This window comes from Meriones unguiculatus, chromosome 16 (assembly GCF_030254825.1).
Source record: "Meriones unguiculatus strain TT.TT164.6M chromosome 16, Bangor_MerUng_6.1, whole genome shotgun sequence".
NCBI classification, from domain to species: domain Eukaryota; kingdom Metazoa; phylum Chordata; class Mammalia; order Rodentia; family Muridae; genus Meriones; species Meriones unguiculatus.
Window position 1 is genome coordinate 45,479,886 of NC_083363.1, and position 21,659 is coordinate 45,501,544.

General features: G+C 37.2%; 1 protein-coding gene across 3 annotated transcripts in view; it reads right to left on the minus strand.

Moving 5' to 3' along the window:
- Positions 1 to 21,659, minus strand: part of Kcnq5 (potassium voltage-gated channel subfamily Q member 5) — a 563,627-nt gene that overhangs the window by 446,555 nt on the left and 95,413 nt on the right. The window lies entirely within an intron of this gene.

Consider the following 21,659-nt stretch of genomic DNA (forward strand, 5'->3'; position numbering starts at 1 on the left):
TGATCCTCTGACATGCAAAGCTGAGCACATCACTTCCTGTTTCTGGTTCTATAATCATGGATAATGTAAATTTTAATTAGTTTGGCACAGAGTCCCCATGATCTAGCCTCATGTCCACTCTGGTTTCTTCAGTCATTCCCAGTTGACAGAGGATTTAAGAACTGGCCAAGTTACACAGTGAATAGTTTGCTCTTTCACTTCCCAGTTTTCAGATATGCCATGTTCATGCTGGGTGGGTTATTTGCTCTCCATTTCAGCCAACCGCATAAACAAACGTATGTATGTGTGTGTGTGTGAGAATGTGTATGTATATGTGTGTGTGTGTGTGTGTGTATGTGTGAGTGTGTGTGTGTGTAAATGTATATGTGTATGTATGGTTCATGCACACATGTGAGTTGACACATGTATGACCATATAGAGAGAACAGAGAAGGTGGCAGACGTCCTGTGCTACCATTCTCTATCTCATTCCCTAGAGACAGGATCTTTGCATTTCAGCAAAGACAGAAAACTTCATTGGTCTCCCTTTCTCTGGAACTGTCCAGGCTGGAGTTTCAGAAGAATACCCAGCCATGCTCAGGTTTCCCATGGATACTACAGATTTGAACTTAGAGCCTCTGTTCTGTACAGCAGGTACCCATAACCACAGAGCATTATTTCCAGCTTCCACACATTCCAGTCTCACTCTGCAACTTGACCTTCCTAAGTCGGCACAGTTTTCACCTTGTAAGTAAGACAAACCCTCCATCCAGGTGTACTCAAGTGCCTGCTGTATGTGTCCTAGATCACCCTGTATGTACCCCCTGTCATGTATCACCCCACATTACAAGTACTTATCAGTCAGCCTCCCCCATTAGACTGCACACACTCAAAGCAAGGATTATGTATTAATCCTCTTTGTGAGGTCTGTAAAATTGTACACTTTGGGGATTATATTTTTAAATGCTTGCTGAGTTTCCCGGATCCTAAAGAAAAAAAAGAGAGCATGTGATTCAATTACTCTAGAAAACTTATTTATTTTTTAATTGAGAAACTTCCAGATCAAAGCATTGATTTCCAGGTCAAGTTTGCCTGAGTACTAGTCTTTCTTAAGTGATCCAATAATATGAAAGATAACTCAACTATACTCACTTGGTTCACAGTCTGATTTCTCTCTTGTTTTTCCCCATATCAACACATTTTGAGGAGAGAAAAAAAATAAAGTTTAATTATTGTGATAAGAACAAAACAAGAACAGTCATCTGATCCATTAGCAAACAGTTCAAGGACCCTGAACAAAGGACCTTCATCTGTGTGTGCATCACTAAATTCTTGTCCTTGTATGAGACTGAGCGGCTGATCCAGGAGCTGGCCAACTACAAGATCGACACCCACAAGATCATTGTCAACCAGCTTGTCTTTCCTGATACTAAAAAGCCCTGCATGGTGTGTGAGGCTTGAGACAAGATCCAGGCCAAACACTTGGATCAGATGGAAGAGCTGTATGAAGACTTTCACATTGCCAAGGTACCACTGTTCCCCCACAATGTTCCAGGAGCCAACAAAGTCAACACCTTCCCTGCCCTCCTCCTGGATCCCCTACAAGCTCCCCAAGCCCCCAGGAACGCTACCACCCTGCTGCTGACACTTCATACTCTCTTCTTTGCCTGCAGAGAAAAAACTCTTTGGGGCAGAGTTTGCACAAAGTCCCCCATAGTATAGGAGGAGCCACTTAGGAGGTGGGAGGGGGTCTGATCCCTTGGTGGAGCTGCAATGCCCCCCACTTCTCCTTATCTTACACTCCTCAATAATATAATACTAGAGAGAGAGAGAGAGAACAAAACACTTCTCTTCCTGAAGATCACACTGCCTTTCTTTTTTATCAGGAAAATCTTTATGCTGTTGTGAGCTGTTTCTTGTGTTGTTAAAGATCGGATGAATGAAAGAATGAGGCTTCTGAAAAGTTAGTAGCAGGGTTGGCTTCACCAGGAGGCGCAAAGGCTCTCCTGCTCCTCTTGGTTCCTGTGGCTAATATGCACATGTTGGTAAGAGGTCACACAACTATCTTGAACCATGAGGCTTAGAAATTGAAGATGGAAGTCACACTAAGAGTAAGAGCAGAAAGAGAGAGAGAGAGGAATAAGGAGCCTGTGGTACATGCCTTTACGAGACTCCTGTGATGTGCTGTTGCTAATATGCCTATACCCAGAATTGCCTCGTATGAAGAACAAAATAAATCTTTGTCATACTCTCATGATACAATGTAGCCAAGGATAATGCATAATAATTTTAGGTTGATTCTTTCTCCATATAAGAACCTTATTTATGCTATCTGTGCAATATAAATTTGGGAGACTTTTAATGGGTAAAGACAAAAAGCTAAGTAGTACCAAGCACCATCTCTACTGATTTATCTTTTTCAAGAATCATATGTTTTGTTTCTTTCTGGAGGTAGAGTTAAGGTTAAACCATCTAGCAAGCCTTTTGTCTTACTTTCAGCATTGTATCATGAAGAACACTTAATGAAAAATGTACAAGAAACATAAGAAAAATATTTTCCAAATATTTCAAAGACAACTCAAACAAATAAGATGCATACTATGTTTTGAAAGGTGAAAAAATATCATGAAGACAATAGGTGAATAAAAAAATTAGTTAAAAATAATCTCATTACTAAATTTTAAATACAAGTTATTCCCTAATCAAAGGATTTCAAAGTTAAAGAAAAAAAAATACTATCCTTTAAAGGGGAAACTGATTAAGTAAATAATAAAATAGCCATTAAATAGAATATTACATAGCTCTAAAATAAAACAAAACAAAAGAAAAACATTTGTGTTCGTGTGTCACTATGGAAAAATCTCTAATATTCATAAAAGAAAAACAGAACAAAGTATAATATTTATAGTTCATTATTTTTTAAGTATAAAGAAAGAGAAAAACAGCGAAATCTACTGGGAAATGACCTTTCACTTTATATATTTGCATATTTTGATATAATAGTCCCTAGAATGGATTATCTACAAGACTCTAATCAATTCTAATAAAATTAAGTAAATAATATATCACTGAAAATATTGTAAGTTTGAAAACCCACGCAACTCTGTACCAGGAGCTACCCTATACAGAAAAAAGTAAATAAAAATAAATAAATAAATAAATAAGCAGATTGGAGGACGTTTTCCTCTACACTCTTGAATATCCTCATTCCTTATTAATACAGTCGCAGATTCTTAAGTAAAAAGTAACAAAAACTAACAAAATTACAGAGTGAAAGAATTAAAGGGTTTTTACATTACAAAAGAAAACTTTTACTGATTTGTTTTGTGTGTATTCTTGAATGTATGATATACTTTTTTTCTCCCTCATAGGAAGTAGACTCAATACTTAACAACAACAACAACGAAAATCCCCCTACTTCAGGTGGAAACCTGTAGACATCTGTCCCGTGAGATTTTAAAATTGTTCTGAACTGGTAACCACTCTACTACTTGCATTGGTCCCATCATTGAGCAGAGTCCTCCCAGAGCTGACACCATGAACATTCTAACACAAAAACACAGTAAAACACAGGCTGGTTTTGTTTGGAAGGGTGTATCACAGAGAGACAATTAGATTCTCAGATCTTCAGAGTAAGACTAGTAGATCTGGAACTGATACAAATCACTAGATATTAGAGATTGAAACTGGTTCCATAAATTAACAATTATCCAGAAAATATTCTTGGCAAGCATGTTGTCAAAATTAAGGTACTTGAACATAAAGAGCACATGAAAATTTATGATAAACAGGGCTTAGCATAGTTGACTGAATTCTTGTTTCCAGTTTGCAACTCTTTTTCACAAAGCTATGCATGGGTGACCCAGCAGGAACTCTCAAAAAAAAAAAAAAAAAATGGAAGCTGTTCTTCTTCTTCTTTGTCTGGTTATTTTTATTATTACTACAATTTATTCATTTTTTATTCTGGCTGTAGCTGCCTCCCTCATCTCCTCCCAGTCCCACCTTCCCTCCCTCTTCCCACTAGGAGAAAGTCCTTTTCCACTACTATCTGACCCTAGCCTATCAGGCCTCCTCAGGACTGTCTGAGTCCTTTTTGTCTGTAGCCTAGTAAGGCTACCTCACCAGGGGATTGTGATCACAGAGCAGGCAACTGATTTCATGCCATTGACTGCCCCTGCTTTCCTTACTAGATCACCCACATGGAGAATGAGCTGCCCATGTGCTACACTTGAGCAGGGGATCTAGGTCCTCTCCATGCATGGTCTTTGGTTGATTCATCAATCTCTGCAGGCACCCCTGGGCCCAGGACCTGGAGGAGACAGGAGCTCCACATGATTAAAGGTATTTTAAATTAATATATATATATATTAATTTGTTTTATGTGTATGAGTCTATGTCTGTGTACTATATTCATGCCTTGAGCTTGTGGAAGTCAGAAGAATTGGGCTTCCCTTAAACTGGAGTGAAAGGTGGTTGTGAACTACCATATAGATGCTAGAAATAGAGTTCGTACCATCTGGAAGATCAGCCAATAAGATTAACTGCTGAGCCATCTTTCCAGCCCCAAAACGTTTTGCCATGTACTTTCCAATGTAGTCAATTCATCTATCTACATTTGAGAAATACCTCCACAGATATTTTACCCACTTCTCAAATGTGGATGGGTTATTTTCTTGCAGCTGGGTTGTTTTTCTTTTTTACAGATTTTTTTAAAAGCCTTTTATCAGATATAGCATTTGCAAATGTTTTCTCCCATGCTGTGAGATTTAAATGTTTTCTTTGCTCCACAAAATCATCAGGGTAATACAAATGAAAACCAGAAGGAGATATCACTTAACACTTGTTGCCCTGGCTATTATCAAAAAGGCAAAAGGTGCTGGCAAGAATGTAGAGAAAGTGAATTATGGCACATAATACGTGGGAGTGCTAACTGTTACGATCATTTTAGAAAACATGGAGGTTCATCAAAACACTAAAAGTAGAATCACTGTATAATTCAATAATACCATCACTTTACATACACCCAAAGAAGTTTCTGGGGAACTCTGCATTTCTATGTTTATGTCACCATTATTTACCAAACCAAGATAGTAAAGCACCCTAGCTATCGCTAAATGCATGAAGAATAAGCAGTATACAGATACAAGGATGTAAAATAGCCTTTAGAATGCTCTTATTTGTGTCGGTGGGGCTGTTTCGGGGAGCAAATACTACATGATCTCACTTGTGTGCCTGCTGGATCTTAAAAGGTCAGTCTTGGAATCACTGAGATGTCAGCACAGATAGGTGCTTGTACCAAGCCTCATGACCTGAGTTCAATACCTGGAACACACATGGTGGAAGAAAAGCATCAGAGTCCAGTTCATACATATTGAATGAATGAACTGAGAGAAATTCAATCAAATAAACAAAATGAATACAGAGAAATAGATCATTACTGGAAGATGAGAATCAGGTGGAGATACAGAAGGTGTTGATCGAAGTTTGCAGAAATTACACTGAGGAATATTTGTTAATGATCTATTGCTGTACATGGTGACCACAGTTAATAACAGTGCGTATTTCAAACCTGCTAAATAAATAATTATTTAACGTTTTCATCATAAAAATAAATTGATGAGGTAACCAGCTTTGTTGGCTCTTTCTGAAATACATATACAGATCAAACTATCACAACAAACTTTACACATATCCATAACTGCTCTTTGTCCATTAGAATGCATACATTTTCAGTTGGCTAGGGGGCCTGTGATACTTTGACTTTCTCCATGAGGCCACTAGATTTCATGGGGTCCCTAGTGACAAGCATGAGGGGCTTGTCATAGCCCATTTTCAACTTTGCAATTTATACCCAGTAAATATAACCTAGATTCACCACATGCAACCAACTGCTGAAGGGACAAATGAGTCCAGGATGTCCACTGAGGTTGGGTTATCTATTCCACACTATTATTGTGAAGACTATTATAATATAATATAATAATTTAATAACCAAGGGACATGAAGAGTTACTGAGGAATAAGTCCCTTGTAAGTGATCCCAACTTAGTTCAGAGGCAGATGCGGGAAATATATTTAACTCATTCATATGTACGCAAGTTTAAAAGAATCTAGAAAAAAAATATGAAACCAGATGACTATCACTCAGAAAACAATGGGAATATGAAACTTCTCAAAGAAAGGAGCAATGGTATGCAAATTCCACAACTGAACTGGGCAAACAGTTTTAATCCCAATAATGACAGATCAATAAAAAAGTAAACCTCACATACGTGCTAGAAATCAATACCCTCTCAGATGGGCTTGACATTTTCCGCACCTTTTATTTTCCACAGATTTTAATCAAGAGGGAGAATAGAAATCTATATTCCATGAGCAGAAAGTAACACTGCTAGAAGATTCTGCATAGACAGAGCACATCTGCGCCTGCGGTAGGTCACAAAATGGCCTTCCTGTGCGGTGTTGTTCAGGGGATATGCTTCATCAACTGAAGGTTAACTGCTGTAGGTGCTCAGTGTTAAGGAAACACAGCTAAGGATGCATTATTTTTATTATAGTAGTCAAGCACTGTTATATATTATCTGTGTGTTCAGGCGCTCATATGCCTCGGCACAACGTGGAGGTCAACACATATTCTGGTGTTGGCCCTAGCTTTCCACCTTGTTTGAGGTAGTGTCTTTTGTTTCCAGTGGGGTATTTCAGGGCTAGCGAGCTCATGAACTTCCTGGAACTCTCCTGTTTCTGCTTCCATCTTCCCTCAGGCCCCAATGTGTTTGTCTTTGCATGGATTTGGGGGTTCTGAACTCAAGACCTTATGTTAATACAGCAAGTGCTTACCCACAGAACAATCTCCTCAGATCAAAGCTATCTTATGGTTCAAAAGGGATGACTCTGCTGAGTCATTTAGTCATCTAAATGAACAACTTAATTGTCACAAACATACCTTACAGGTTAAGCTTTTATTTTACTCTTCTTTATTTTGCATTTTCTCTATCATGTACATTTTCTCTATCATCTACAACTTAGTATTAAAAAAATATTAGCTTTTCTTTGTATTTATTCAATAACATGCCACAATCTATATTTCTAACAATTTTCTAATAACATTTTACTTTTACTTTTCACACCTCTGAACTAACAGTCAGCTTTGGTGAGAATTTTAAAATATGTCCTGGTGGTCTTGAACTTTAAAATTTATGAGAATAAAACATTTTTGTATGTGATATAATTGTTCTAATAACCTTACTATTCATTTAGCATATTTCAGCTTTTTCTTAGGTTCCACAACAAGAAAAAAATGTATGTGCCGTGAATGAATCCATTCATGCTATGTATAAGTGACTTCAGGAAGAAAGCAATTTAGGAAACCATGGTAACAGCATTATGGCTGGAATTCACTTGTTCTAGTGATATAATGAAATATCTGAGAAATGTATCATTGAATTTATAGGATATTATTCTATAAAATTTAAATATCTTAATCCTAAAAGAAAGCATTATGAAGATTTTAAATACTAGCTTGGCAAAATATAAGGGGTTCTTTATACTTTTATTTAACTAATAATTGAATATATTTACGGGGTACAATATTTAATGTACTTATATTTCAAAATACTTAATCAAGATAATTTACAAACATATCACCTCAGATTTAAGATATTAAAGTGACTGTTCCATGAAGCAATAATTAAATAAAATAATTTAATTAGGCCTTCAGTTTCAGAGGATTAGAGTCCATAACGGCCGAGTGGAAGAATGGTGGCAGGAATAAGCTAAGAGCTCCCATCTCAACCCCAACCAGGAGGCATGAGCACACTGGGAATGGCCTATTTTTTCAATATTTTTAAAATTTTATTTATATTTTAATAAATTGAAGTTTATTCACTTTGTATTCCTGAGCCCCCTGCCTGGTCTGCTTCCAGCCCCACCCTCCTTCCCTCATCTCCTCTTTTGCCCCTCCCAAGTGGCCCAACTCTTTTGAGACTTTAACCCTTGTTCCTACTGACACATCTTCTCCAAGGCCAAACATCCTTCCCTTACCCAAAGGTTTCTACCACCTGGGGAGCAAGTACTCAGACATATGAGCCTAGAGCCATTCCCATTAAAACTACCACAGAGGTTCTAGGTTTTATCCTCTCATGGACTTTGGTTGAGTGTCCATCTCAGAAAAGACCCTGTGCCCAGATACGTTTGGTCCTTGTGGAGCTCCTATCCTTTCCACATCAAACTCCCCTTCTTTCATATGATTCCCTGCACTCTGCCGAAGGTTGGGTGATGTGACCCGTGATAGCTCAGTAATCAATTGGTTTCCCATAGTAAGAGGAACAAGGACTATTTCTAACATGAACTCAATGACTGGCTCTTTGACCTCCCCACCTCCCAGGGGAGGAGCAGTACTGTTAGGCCACGGAGGAGGACTTTGCAGCCAGTCCAGAAAATACCTGACAAAAGCGAGTCATATGAAAGGGGAGGAGGTCCTCCCCTATTAGTGGACTTGGAAAGGGGCAGGGAGGAGATGAGGGAGGGAGGGTGGGATTGGGGAGGGAATGAGGGATACAGCTGGGATACAGAATTAACAAAATGTAACTAATGAGAAAAATAAAATTATGGAAAAAAAAAAAAAACTACCGCAGAGAGAAACAATCTTTCTTTGCTTTAAAAAAAAAAAAGTGACAAAGGTTGAATTATGAGGCATCTTTAGATTACTTCCACATATAAGTATTCTTTCACTTATAAATGTTAGCTTGACTTTCTCTTCATATTTGTAAAACCAAAATGCAGTCCTTATCATTAATTTTTCCTAATATTCTTGATTATATCACTCATATGTAGTTATTTTAGATGCGTTAAAAAAGTGAATAAGTCCACATACATCTAAGATAGACAACTACAGAGAAAAACATGTAAACATCTCTAGAGATGAAAGATTTGCTAATTAGTCTGAGTTTCTAAATAAGAAGGCATGTCAGAAGAAATTCGATTACACGAAAATTATATTAGCACGCTACTAGACAAAGGAAGTGCAAAGATGTAGCAGCCCTTAATTTTAGCATACAAGCTCATGAACTCTCATTTGAAAAATGAATTCAAATTAACTGTGATAGGAATGCGCTCATCTGCACTAAAATAGCATGAAGGGTTGTAAGGAAAGGTAATGATTAATAGCAAACTATTAAATCCTAGGACTTTTTTTTCTTTTGCAAAAAAGTTCCAATATATTTAAAATACCCAAAATACCAAACTATTCATGCAGTGTCTGGTTGAAAATGCCCTACTCACATGTAGTAAAAGCATATAGGACTAACATTTTATTCATCTACCCTGAGCTTTCTCTTTTTCATCTGAATAGTGACTTAACATTATGTTGTTGCAATAACTAAACATCCTTATTTCATAAACCATTTAATAAAATTGAGCAATGTATAAATTGAATTAATAACATCAGAAGATCACAGCATAAATGAAGATATTATTGTAATGATAAAATAAAAATCAAAACACTGAATTTGTAAATTACTAAATCTTTACATTAATAAATAAAGGCATATGAGTATGCTAATACAAAAATGACTACTCACCTAAGGTCAAGAAATAATGATGTGGACAATATTTGCACTTATGCTAGAAATATGGACTCACAGAACCAACTTTGTGTCCCTTGAAGCAACTGCATTGTTTTAATTAGATCTGTAGTTGTTCTCTATGTATTTTAACATTTGAGAAGGATGCATTACCCAACATAAAATGATGCGTTTTTTTCTTGGTGTTACTGAGTAGCTGTGATGTTCCTGGCCGTGCAAGGGGGAGATGAGAGAGGGAGGGTGGAATTTGGTGGGAATGAGGGGTAAGGGGCTACAGCTGGGATACAAAGAAAATAAACTGTAATTAATATAAAAAATAAAGAATTAATTAAAAAAAAACAAAGCTTGATTTAAAGATTAAGTGTATATCTAACTTGTTTCTATTTCTCCTATCATTGCCATATGTAAACTAATAAGTTTATTACTTGTATGTATACATGTACAAGAATAATGACTAGAAAAACAAGTGTGATGGATTATAATATGTGCTGAATTTATGGTACATGTGTTGCATATGTTGATAAGACTTCTTCAAGAGGCAACTATCATTTTAATTCTATAATCTATCTCCCTACCCACTCACCTATCTACATATCATTTGTCTATCATCTGTCTATGTGCCCATCTGTCTGTACTGCAGAAAAACCTAAGTCTTCTAATTATTGGAAGGAAAGTAACCATTGAGGAGCTATGTATCTAGTCTAATCAGTATCTTTTTACAGATGAAGATAGAAACCCATTTTATTCTCTTTTCAAGTGCTAGCATTGAGAAGCTATAATTGATGGTCTGCCTACATGCTCAGTTCAGTTCTCTATTGCACTTTACTATTATTATGTTATCATTATTATTTCTACTGTTATTATAATGACTATACTTACTTTCATGAACTTAATAGGGAATAAGAAGCTGAAGCACTTTAAACAGGAACATCATTTTGAGTGGCTGCTTAGAAAAATATTCACACACACTGAAAAATAATTCATCGGGTGGACAAAACAGATACAGTCTTGGCTGTATTTTGATTGTCACAATGCTGATTCATTTCTATGCAAAGCCTGTCTAAACTTCAAAGCCCAAGAAGGTTGACACAAAAGAGGACAATATGTCAAGGCTGAGGAAATTTAAGAAACTTCTTTAAAGTTCCAGTGGCAAAATTTAAACCCAGGAGTTCTAATTTAAGAGATTTTTCCACTTACCTACTCATGGACAGAGCTTTTCATTTTTGAATCTCAAACCTGTCGTGCAGATTCTGATTGCCATGGTACTTCAAAGGAAGGGAGATCACTGTTGTCTGGATGGCCAGGGAAGGTTTTAAATAAAGATGAAAATGGACTTATTGAAAATTCTATTCAATGAATAGACAGGAGAATGAAAAGTGAGTATACAGAATCTATAGAAAATAAGCACAGCCCAGAGATAAGTGCAAGACTGATTCTGGGAAAATGCAAGAACCAGTGAGGAGGGGATTGAATGATGAGGGTGCAGAGAAAAGAAGAGCATTGGTTTCTTGCTGTAACAAGTCAACTGTGCAGTTGGAGCTTGAAATGATATACAACTCTTACTTCACAGTTCTAAAGCCCAAAAGTCTAAAATCAGTATCATTGGGTAAAGTTAAAGCACCAGGAGGGTTAGGCATTCTGGTAGCCTTGAGGGGAACAAAGGGAGCATCCTCCCTTGTTTCTACATCTGGATGCCGGGCACCTTCCTCGGTTCAGAATTCCCCCTTTGTATCACTTTAATCTCTTTTGCACCAATTCCCATCCTGTCTCTATCATATATGGACATTTATGAATATACTGGGTCCACTGAGATGACCTAGAATAAAATGTAAGCATTTCCACAGTGTTCTTTTGTAATGAAAGTAGAATATTCCCTGATCTTGAGGACCAGGATGTGAAAATGGAATAGGACATGTTCATCCTATCTTGTTGAGAACAGGTATGTTCATATCACATCATGGGAGATGGCCCTTTCATTGGAGATTAGACAAAGCTAGTGGTGGTAATTCATGAAGAGAAACATCATAATCCAAGTAATATATTAGGTAGACTAACCTGGTTTTTGATAAATGATTCATCTATAGCAATAGTTCTCAAAACTTAACATCTATAAAAGTCACATTTGAGGTTTATTATAAAATGAGCTCCGAAGATCTTTTATTGCTGAATATTCTTATTAATGGTTCACCTACAAAGCCCAGAAATCATCATTTTAACATAATTCTTGCAGAAGAGTTCTAAGATCATCATTTGAGAAAGATTAGGCAATGATGCTTACTTTTATTGACTAATTTATCTATAAAATTTATTACAAACTCATGAAAATCATAATGATTAGGAGCTACTATTCTAATCATAAAATAAGTTATTATTTCTGATGATGGAGAAATAGAAATGTGACAATTGGACACCCCATAGACTAGGTACTTGCTAGTGCTTTCCTAGGCACTAAACAGTATTTTAGTTTAGTATAAACAGAAGTTTAGTATAAACACTAAACTTCATTTTGCTTCACAATCACAATGATCTTACATGTTTAAAATGATAAACCAATTTTAGGGATCAAAACTTTAAGAGAGTTTAAATAGCTTTACCCACACCATAAAACTAGAAAAAGTCAAAACTTATATTAGGTTACTATTCATCTGGTTTATAAATTTATACATTGTCTACTACTGTATCCTCAGAAAGATGGCAATCCACATGAGATTAGCTAATCTAGTCTTAAAATTGTATTGTAAAATTAACAATTATTCAATAACTACACCTGATACTACTTTCAAATTCTATTCAGTTATTTTTATGTGTATGACTATTTTATCTGCATGCAAGTGCATCACATGTGTGCTTGGTGCCCACAGATCCGCTAGGACTGGAGTTTAAATCAGCTCTGAGCTGCCAGATGGATGCTGAGAATGGAACCCAGGTTCTCTGAAATAGCAACAAGTGCTCTTAACCTCTGAACCACCTCTTCATTGCCTACCCCTGATATTTTTAAGAAGAACAAAGTGAAAACAATGACTCAAGATCTAGGGAATTGGGGTTGTAATCCACTGAACTGTCCCTGGACCTTGAACAGATCTATTAATATCTTAATATCTATGTTCTGTGTTCTGCTACTTTGCTATATAACCAAATAAATAAATCCCCAAACTCCTGTGTCACACTGAATGTCTGGGAATGTTTTAAGGTGTTTTTTGGTTTTGTTTTGTTTTGTTTTTGTTTTTGTTTTTTTTACTTTTTATGAGTACGGTTATTTTGCCTGTGTGCATTTCTCTGTACCATATGCATGCAATACAGGTGGAGGGCAGAAGAAGGTACCAAATCCCCTGGGGCTGGCACTAATTCATAGAGAAGTCAGTGCCTATGTATCTTTTATTTTCAAGACAATATGAAAAAGGTGGTGAAATATGATTAGGCATTGTAAAGCAGCAAATACACCAGAAGGTAAAATAAGCTGTGTGCTCATGGAAATGCAAAGAACCGGTAAAGATGGCAAAGCCTTAAAAAAGAAAGGAAGGAAGCGGGGGGTGGGTGGGGGTGGGGGAGGAACACAATGGCTTAAAGGCACGGTGTCTGGAGCTCTTCATTAAGTGACAAAGGATCACAAGGTAAGGGTCACTCCTACTTTGAGTGCTGATAGATGGGCCTTGGAGCATGTCTCCTCCACTGACCCAGCCTTGATGGAATTAAAACCAGATTTTAGTTTACATATCAAATATCGGTAGGAACAGAATGAGAAGGAATACAGGATGCTTGCCAAGTCCTTCATTAGTCTAGACACAATGATAGCCTCTGGTTCTATGGTGTCAATCCAGGAGGCTCTAAGTTTAAAGTAGATACTCAAGGGCAGATCAGGAGAAACGATATTGACACCTGAGTGTCCCAATGGTGCTGACAGTAACACTACACTGTCCAACCCATGTTTGGGGAATTGAGTGAGTCACCAAGGAAGCACAGGAGGAATGAGTGAGGACTGCCCCCAAGGGTTCATTACAACATCACTGCTAAGAATAGATGTTATCTGTATAAAGAAGAATCTCTGAGCAGGAAGCTACTGAATTATTATTTTCTGATTAAGAGTGCAAGAGGGCACCAAGATTCTGTGAACATCTTCTTCATCTTCAAGAAACAATCACACTATGTAAAGAGCGTCCTTTTAGTGAAAGAACATATAACACATTAGAGAATCATAGACTTTTTCTCTCTGTAAAAGAATGAAGTAAATATTCAACTTTCTTCTTCTTCTTCTTCTTCTTCTTCTTCTTCTTCTTCTTCTTCTTCTTCTTCTTCTTCTTCTTCTTCTTCTTCTTTTCAGAACTAGGGCCTTGTAGATTCTCATCAAGGACACTACCACTTAGCTGAATTGCCAGCACCTCTATTACTTTTATTTTGAGGCAGGATATCATTTAGTGTTGCCCAGGCTGTCCTTGAACTTACTCAGTAACCTAGGAAAGCCCTGAACTCATGCCTATAACTTTCAGACCACGTAGCTGGGATTGCAGGCTTCAGCCACCCGACACACGCAAAGCTTAGCTTTTCACCAGGTAGCAATTTCATTAGTTTGGAAACTTCCTGAGGTATTGTAGTAGATAGCTGAAATTTGATGAACTGGATTTCTGGTTTAGCATTCATTACAAGTTTAGATGCTGTCAGAAGAATGTATGGACAGAAGGCATCTGAGTGGCATTGCCTTTGGAAGGGGCAGGTAAGGTTGTGGGGTACGCCTAATATTTAAACACAGCTCTTCCTCAATCTTCTCATGCAATGGACACTGCTATTTTTTATTTTTTATTTATTTCAATTTATTCACTTTGTATCCCAGCTATAGCCCCTAGCCTCCTCCCCTCCCTATCTCGTCCTCCCTTCCTCATCTGCTCCCATGCCCCTCTCCAAGTCCACTGATAGGAGAAGTCCTCCTCCCCTTCCATCTGACCCTAGCCTATCAAGTCTCATCAGGACTGTCTGTATTGTCTTCCTCTGTGCCCTGGCAAGGCTGCCCCTCCACCCTCTGTCAGGGGGAGGTGAGGTGATCAAAGAGACAGCCACTGAGTTCATGTCAACAGGGACACCGCTATTTTTCAGAATGTTTTTCATGGTGAAGACAGATAATCTTTTCTATAAGAAATATTGGCCAAGTAAGGGTCTAAAGATCTGGGCAGCCATTTGGATATGTGCTAGGTCAGGGCAAGGTTAGAATTTTTCTTCATCTAGACAGCATGTTCTATGAAATTAGAATTATGACCTGTTTTTTTTTTATGCTTTATATACCCTAAAAAATAGGAGATCTTCAGCCAATCATTACTGAATGAATGATTAAGTAAATGATGCTACTCACTGATCCCAACAGCATCTTTAATTCCCCCATTTTCATGTTTGTACTATTTATTGAATTATTTCCAGGAGGAAAAGCTATAATGCTTTTATATTCCAACTCAAAAAGAGCAACTGACACAACACGAACACATACAAAAGGAAACCCGAAAGGAAACATGTACTGGGGATTGAGAAACTATTGATATTTATCCTTAGGCCTCCTCATTCTGGGTACCGCCAACAAGTAAAAGGATTTCATGTAAGACCAAAGAGGCAGCAGAAGGGAAAGACTCCCCAGGACCTGGCTTACCTCTCCAATCCACAAGTGAAGGCAAGATGAAGAGAAGCCAGCTGCTCCTTAATGCCGCCGACTCCTGATGCAAACTGGCAAGCAGAGCACAGAGACCAGCAAAGGACTAGGCACGTGCTTGTCAAATAGTTAACTATTCTCATCCTGCTCCAAATAGACTCTTACCAGATCAGGATATCTAAAAGAAATCAAGCTGAAGCAAGCACTGGCTGTCAAGGTAGCCTCAGTTTCTCAGAAGAGACGCTTAAGACAATTTTTGTTAGCAGTACAAGATAAAGAAGAGAAGGTTCTTTGTGGCTTTCCTCCACAGCCATTTTGAAAACTAAGGGCGGTGTATGGATGCTACCCTCTGTATGCTTTGGGGTGGTGGTATAACATGTATACAAATGTTGAGTATATACATACAGTCAGCATAAATAAAGAGCGTGTCCCCATACTTCACTATATAAGTGCACCTGATAATTTGCAAATGACACTGACTTGGGGGCAGTCATGCTGCAGAAGACTCCGAGGTGGGTTTGCAGACACTGTTGATACTAAAAATACTGAAAAACTTGGGTGAATATTGTGCTAAACCATGACCTTGTAAAAGGAAATAAGGGGTTGGAGAAATGCTCAGTGACTAAGAACACTGGCTTCTCTTGCTGAGAACACAGCCTTGATTCCCAGCACCCACAGATGGGGACTCACAGCCATCTGTAACTCTAGTCCCAGGCTATCCAAAACCTTCGTCTGGCCTCTGCAAGAACTCTCTATTTACACAGGGTGCACAGATATACACATACATAGGCAAAAACAAATAAAAATAAATGCATAAAATGATAAATATATTTAAAAGATAAAGTTTGAAAACGTTTCAAGCAGCTTCTTAGTATAATGATTCTTTTCATTCCTTTATGGGAATTCATGGATGAGTACAAATATACCAGCATTTGTAAATGTTTATTTCTGTGGTCTGGATGAATGAAAAAAAATCTGTAGATAGCTTCCTAGAGAGGAATTAAAACAAACAAACAAACAAACAAAAAAACTAATGACTTCAATAGCAGCTTTGTTGATCTCTGTGGTTAATTATTTCTTCTACGTTGATTGTTTGTATCTTTAGTTAAAAAAAAAAAAAAAATAGGTGTTAGGCTTTCACTCTTCCTGGATATGCTCAGACTGGACATGCAGTGCCCTGGACTGTGTGTGACAGTCTGTGAAATTCATCAGAATATGCCATTGGGGCTTCACAAAGGGATCATTACTTACATTTTGGCAGTATAATCAGAAACAGTACTTGCAACTATGGTATCTGTAAAAATCACTGCCACGCCCCCTCCAAGCAGAATGAGAATTTCACGAGACATCTGTTTGGTTTTTAGCTCCCCAGCCCATGATCCCCCAAATGCCCCTTGGTGTGTAGTAAGTGTTTAATAAGTATTTGCGGTGATCAAACGTGCACGTGAATTTGAATTTCTGCTTTGAGGTGACAATGGGGAAAGAATGGCTAGAAGAGAACAAGAGGGTCAGGTGTTGCTCTGTGAAGAATCAGCCCTGCAATCAGTTTTCCTGAAGGCTGATTTTCTCAAAACGTGTTTTTCTCGCTTGCATTATCGCAGTTGAGATCTGTGTTCCAGTGTCAGGAAACTTAAGCCTAACAGTGAGGGTCTAGTATCTAAGATCCTCTCGGTAAACAATAATTAAATACCTAGTATATTCACCAATGAGAAAAGCAAACCCAGCCCTACCCATTACATAACACCATGAATATAAATGGAGCCTGTGACTATAGACAATGCAGCTTTTGGTGACAGAATTGACTAACAAAAAAGAAAGTTGTATTAGTGATTAAACAGGAAAGAGAAATCCCTAAACCACTGCTTTCATGGGACACCAAAAACCAGTTGAATATTTCACTGAATGAGCTACTTAAAATAAAACTCCAAACAAAAAGTAAATGTCTCCTAGATGCTAAAATAGCTTTTGGTACTGTTTTGGTACTTAGAATATTCATAAGTAAATGAGTATATGAATCCAATGACCATACTGGAACACTGTATATACCCAAGTAATTTTTTTCTTTTGTGAAACAACATTTTCTTTTGTGAAATAAACCTTTGTGAGGTTAAATATTTTCTTGAAAATACTTGATTAAATAGATTAAAACCATATTTTAATATGATTCTTCAATATTGTCCTCAATTCTTTTCCTTAAATGCAAAAGATACATTTTATTTGGGGATATGCAAGAAAATACTTAGTCTTTTAAACAATAGAAATCATCAAAGTGAACAATAACATGTGGACTGAAATGGGACGAAACTTGAATATCTTGGATATTTTTATGTGGTTCATAATTTGATAGAAAGAGCACATTTAAAATAAGAGCATCAGACTATGCATAAGAATATACATATTTACATACAACTATATAAATTCTTGTATTTGTAGTACAAGTATATAAAAAATACACAGTGTGCCTGTGTCTGGGGCTGAGGATTGAACACATGACCTCATGTATGCTAGGCAAGAGTTCCACAACTGAGCTTCATTGCCAGCTTAGAATACTTGTGAGTAAGAGCAGTATCATTGAAAAAAAAGGAAAACTTATAAGTATTACCACAGTCAAGTTAAACTCACAAAAAAGATAGTGTTATTTCATGAACTTGTCATAGTGTTTCCTAAAGGAATCACATGCTTCCATGGTTGAAAGCCCTTAAGACCTATATATGTATAAAGAAACTCCAATTGTACTAATGCCGAAAATGCATAAGGCAGGATAATACGTTTACTTGTAAACTGCCGTGGAAAATAACCCCCATGCAATGGCTTCTGGGAAAGGAAGAACTGGCCTGATTAATCTGCTTCTCTTCTTTCCATTTAGTCATTTTCCACACATGCACTTCTTTCTATCATTCCCTTTAAACTCAAGGTCTTCCTTCCAAATAGATAAATGTAGATTCTTATTAATTTGTTTTTGTCAAATCCCAGCTACTATGTCTCCTTGATGTTTTAATATCATCCCTGTGTCCCTTCAGAGGACATTTTCTTCATTAGGTGGCACTGACAGAATTATTGTTAAATGCCTGGAGACATGGTTAGCATGACCTAGAAGCAGGTGCTCATCTGTTGCATAGATGAAATCAAATATCAGAAAAGATAGGGAAAGTTTAGCACCACAAGTCTTAGCTGTAAGAACATGGGTTCCTTGTTAACTCTAATCTGTTAATAAATCTTTCCCATTGCAGAACTACAACTGCTCCGTATGAAACTGTTTTTCTCTAGGCTTAAACAAATAACAACAAAAACCCCACTCTGACCTCTCCTGCATAATTTTATCTGTGCTTCATATAAACATCATGTTCCTGGATACAAGCTCTATTTTTATAAGAAAAATTTCTTTTGTATATATCATCTTTCCCACACTACTTGGGTTCTTTTCTTTTAATTTTTAAATTCTTTTAAATTTTATATTTTTTTAATAATTACAGTTTATACACTTTGTATCCCAGCTGTAGCACCCTCCCTCATCCCCTACCAATCCCACCTTCTCTCCCTCATCTCCTCCCTTGCCCTTCCCATTTTAAAGTTTCACATGTCACAACGGAAAATTACACCATAAGTATCCATCATAAGCTTTTGGATTTTATAAAAAAAAAAAAATGACAAATGTAAAAAGATTATATCAGGATATTCTCACTTTATGACATAATTATCTTATTTAAGACCCTAGTTAGTATTTATATAAGACCTTCATGGTATTCGATTACAGACTAATATCTCTAAAAATCATACAGAAGAGGGAGGGAGGGCAGGATTGGGAGGGGAGGGGGAAGGGATTTCCTCTGGGATACAAAGTGAATAAATTGTAGTACAATCTAAAAAATCATAGAGTAAAACCAATTATTATCTTAAAGGAGTTTTATAAATTAAGTATCGCCACTATTTTTGTTTAAGTGCACCGATATTTGGGAGTAAATTTTAAGTTCTGCTTTGTTACATCTTAGTGAGAGGTCAAGGGGACTCAGCATTGTGCACAGAGTGTACTTGATGATAACAAAGTTTAGAAATGGCTCCTCCTCTCATTCCTCCTTTTTCATCCCATGCTTCAGCATATTGTCTAAATCTCTGTGCTACAAGAGGCTTTGCAGTCACCAAAAAGCAAAGTTTTACTGGGACTCACGGTGCACAAGACTCCATACCTGCTTGGCAGCCTCCGTTTACCATGTAAAAGCCATAGGTTCCATAGGGTTCCAGGGGATGGGGAGGGTTGGACAAGTCAGAGGAAACTTGCAGAAATGTGAACGCACCCAAGCACATTGGTTTTCAGAGTGCTACAAAGAGTATGTGGGTTCTCTACTGTTCATCCTTCTGGCCCTGGGATGACCTGCCTGAAATGGCTCCTGTAGGGATAAATCAAATTTCTACTAACCTCAGTCCAATTAAAGAAACAGTCGCAGTAAATAATACTGCAAATGCTTCACTGTATGAGAACACACACTTAAGTAACAAATTTGCCCCCAAGAAAAGGACAACTACGTTAAAAAAAAAAGTGACAAAATTGTTGGGTAATTTTAAAACTCTTTTCAAAAATGTCATCCTGGTTAAAAAAAATAATAATAATAAATAAATAAATAAATAAAATCACTGATGATGGAGAATATCTTTTCCTTCTTTGTAACATCTTACTTTTGTTTCCTTCCTTTCTTATTATCTCCTGTTAGAAAACTGTTTCTAGCATTAATTTGTTTATTCTAAATTTGATGGCAAAAATCCATCAGAATCATTGCCCAGACTCCCTGGTGCCCAAGAATATGATTCTCAGGATATTAAAGGGGAAAATCGAGTTTTTACTATTTTTGAACTGCCTTGACATTAGCAGTTATCATTTAGAAACTGTTGGGAATTAGCCAGTGTATAAAGTTCTGACGTGCAGCAGCTGACAGTTAAACTCTGTGCCATGTGGTCATTACTAACAGCACAGTAGTTCTCAAACAATGCCCAAGGCAACCACAATCCACACTTCCGATGGAAAGATATTTCCGTGTCCTTTTTAAAAAAAAAAAAAAAAACATGATATTAAGCATGAAGTACGCCAGCAATTCCTCCCGAGCTAAAAGCAGTAAAGGATGAGAATATGGAGAGTTTAATGATAATACAGGAGATATGCTCAGAGGACATTTGTCTCAGGTTAGTGAAGGACTCATTTCCATCCTGAGTTCCAATGAGGCTTTATTGATGTAAACTTATCCATTGGCTCACTCTTCTGTAAGGGAAGACAGCATTTGTGGGATTTGGATATTCATTTCTTAGGCCTGAAATAGACACAGGAAAGAAACTTACGCAGAAGGAACTCGTTTGTGATCAATGAACCCATCAATTAATTATTATCCCATTTGAACTAGCCGAAGGCTGATGATATGATATATTGTCCAGAGAAAAGGATACCAGAGGTCAGGTGAGATGTAAGATGCTTGCTGCTAAGCCTGATGCCCTGAGATGGAACCCTGAGACTCACACTGTAGGACAAAACCAGCCCCTTGAGCTGTTCTTTGGCCTCCACACATGTGATGTGACATGTTCCACTCCTCCCACATATGCACAAAAAAATCAAATAAATGGGATTTAGAAAATATCAGAAGGAAGATATCATATAGATATAAAATACACTAGGAAAAAGGGAATTGATAGCATTTAATTGCATTTGTGGTTTGTTGGGTATGGGAATAACATGATTTGTACCTTAAAAGAACAAGTCATTTGACTTTCATATGGAGCCTCCAATGTGGGTCTGAGACACATGAGACATCAGATGCCACCATGCAAGACTCTGGCTTGAATGTCAAATGTATGCATCACCAACTAAACTGTAAACCAATTCACCCAACAGTTTGTATTTATTTCCTGCCATCAGCCTTCAAACATAAATTCACTTATTTGTTCTATAAATAATATCAAACACCTACAAGATGCCAAACATGACTTGGGATCTACTGAGGCAGTAAACAGATGTAACAGTATTCCATTTCTCAAGATTATCCTTGCAAAGCAAATTGAACAAAGCCAACAAGTCATAAACATATAATAAAATAGCAAGTAAGATAAGCTTGCTGAAGCAAAATAGAGCAAAGAGGGAGAGGAAAAACTATTTCTTGAACCAAATATTTATGGTACAGTTGGGAATTAAACCAAAGACTAATTAATGACTTTATTCTGAGTCTTTCCACTGAAGATAATAATAGCTAAAAGCCAAGTGGGTTATCTTTCTCAAGAGTTCATTCAAATCAGATGGGCTGGCGGTACTTTGGGGTAAACATGTTTAATCTCTAGGTTGAGAGCAATGACCCCAATTTAGTTATAAGATAGCAATGCTCATGTGTGTTCAGAACAGTCCCCCAGTGGACTCACATGGGGATCTGCTGCAAGGCAGAGGAGCTGTACGGGAATGACTAGGGTTATTACCCACAGCACTGAAAACTATTAAGATCTTTCC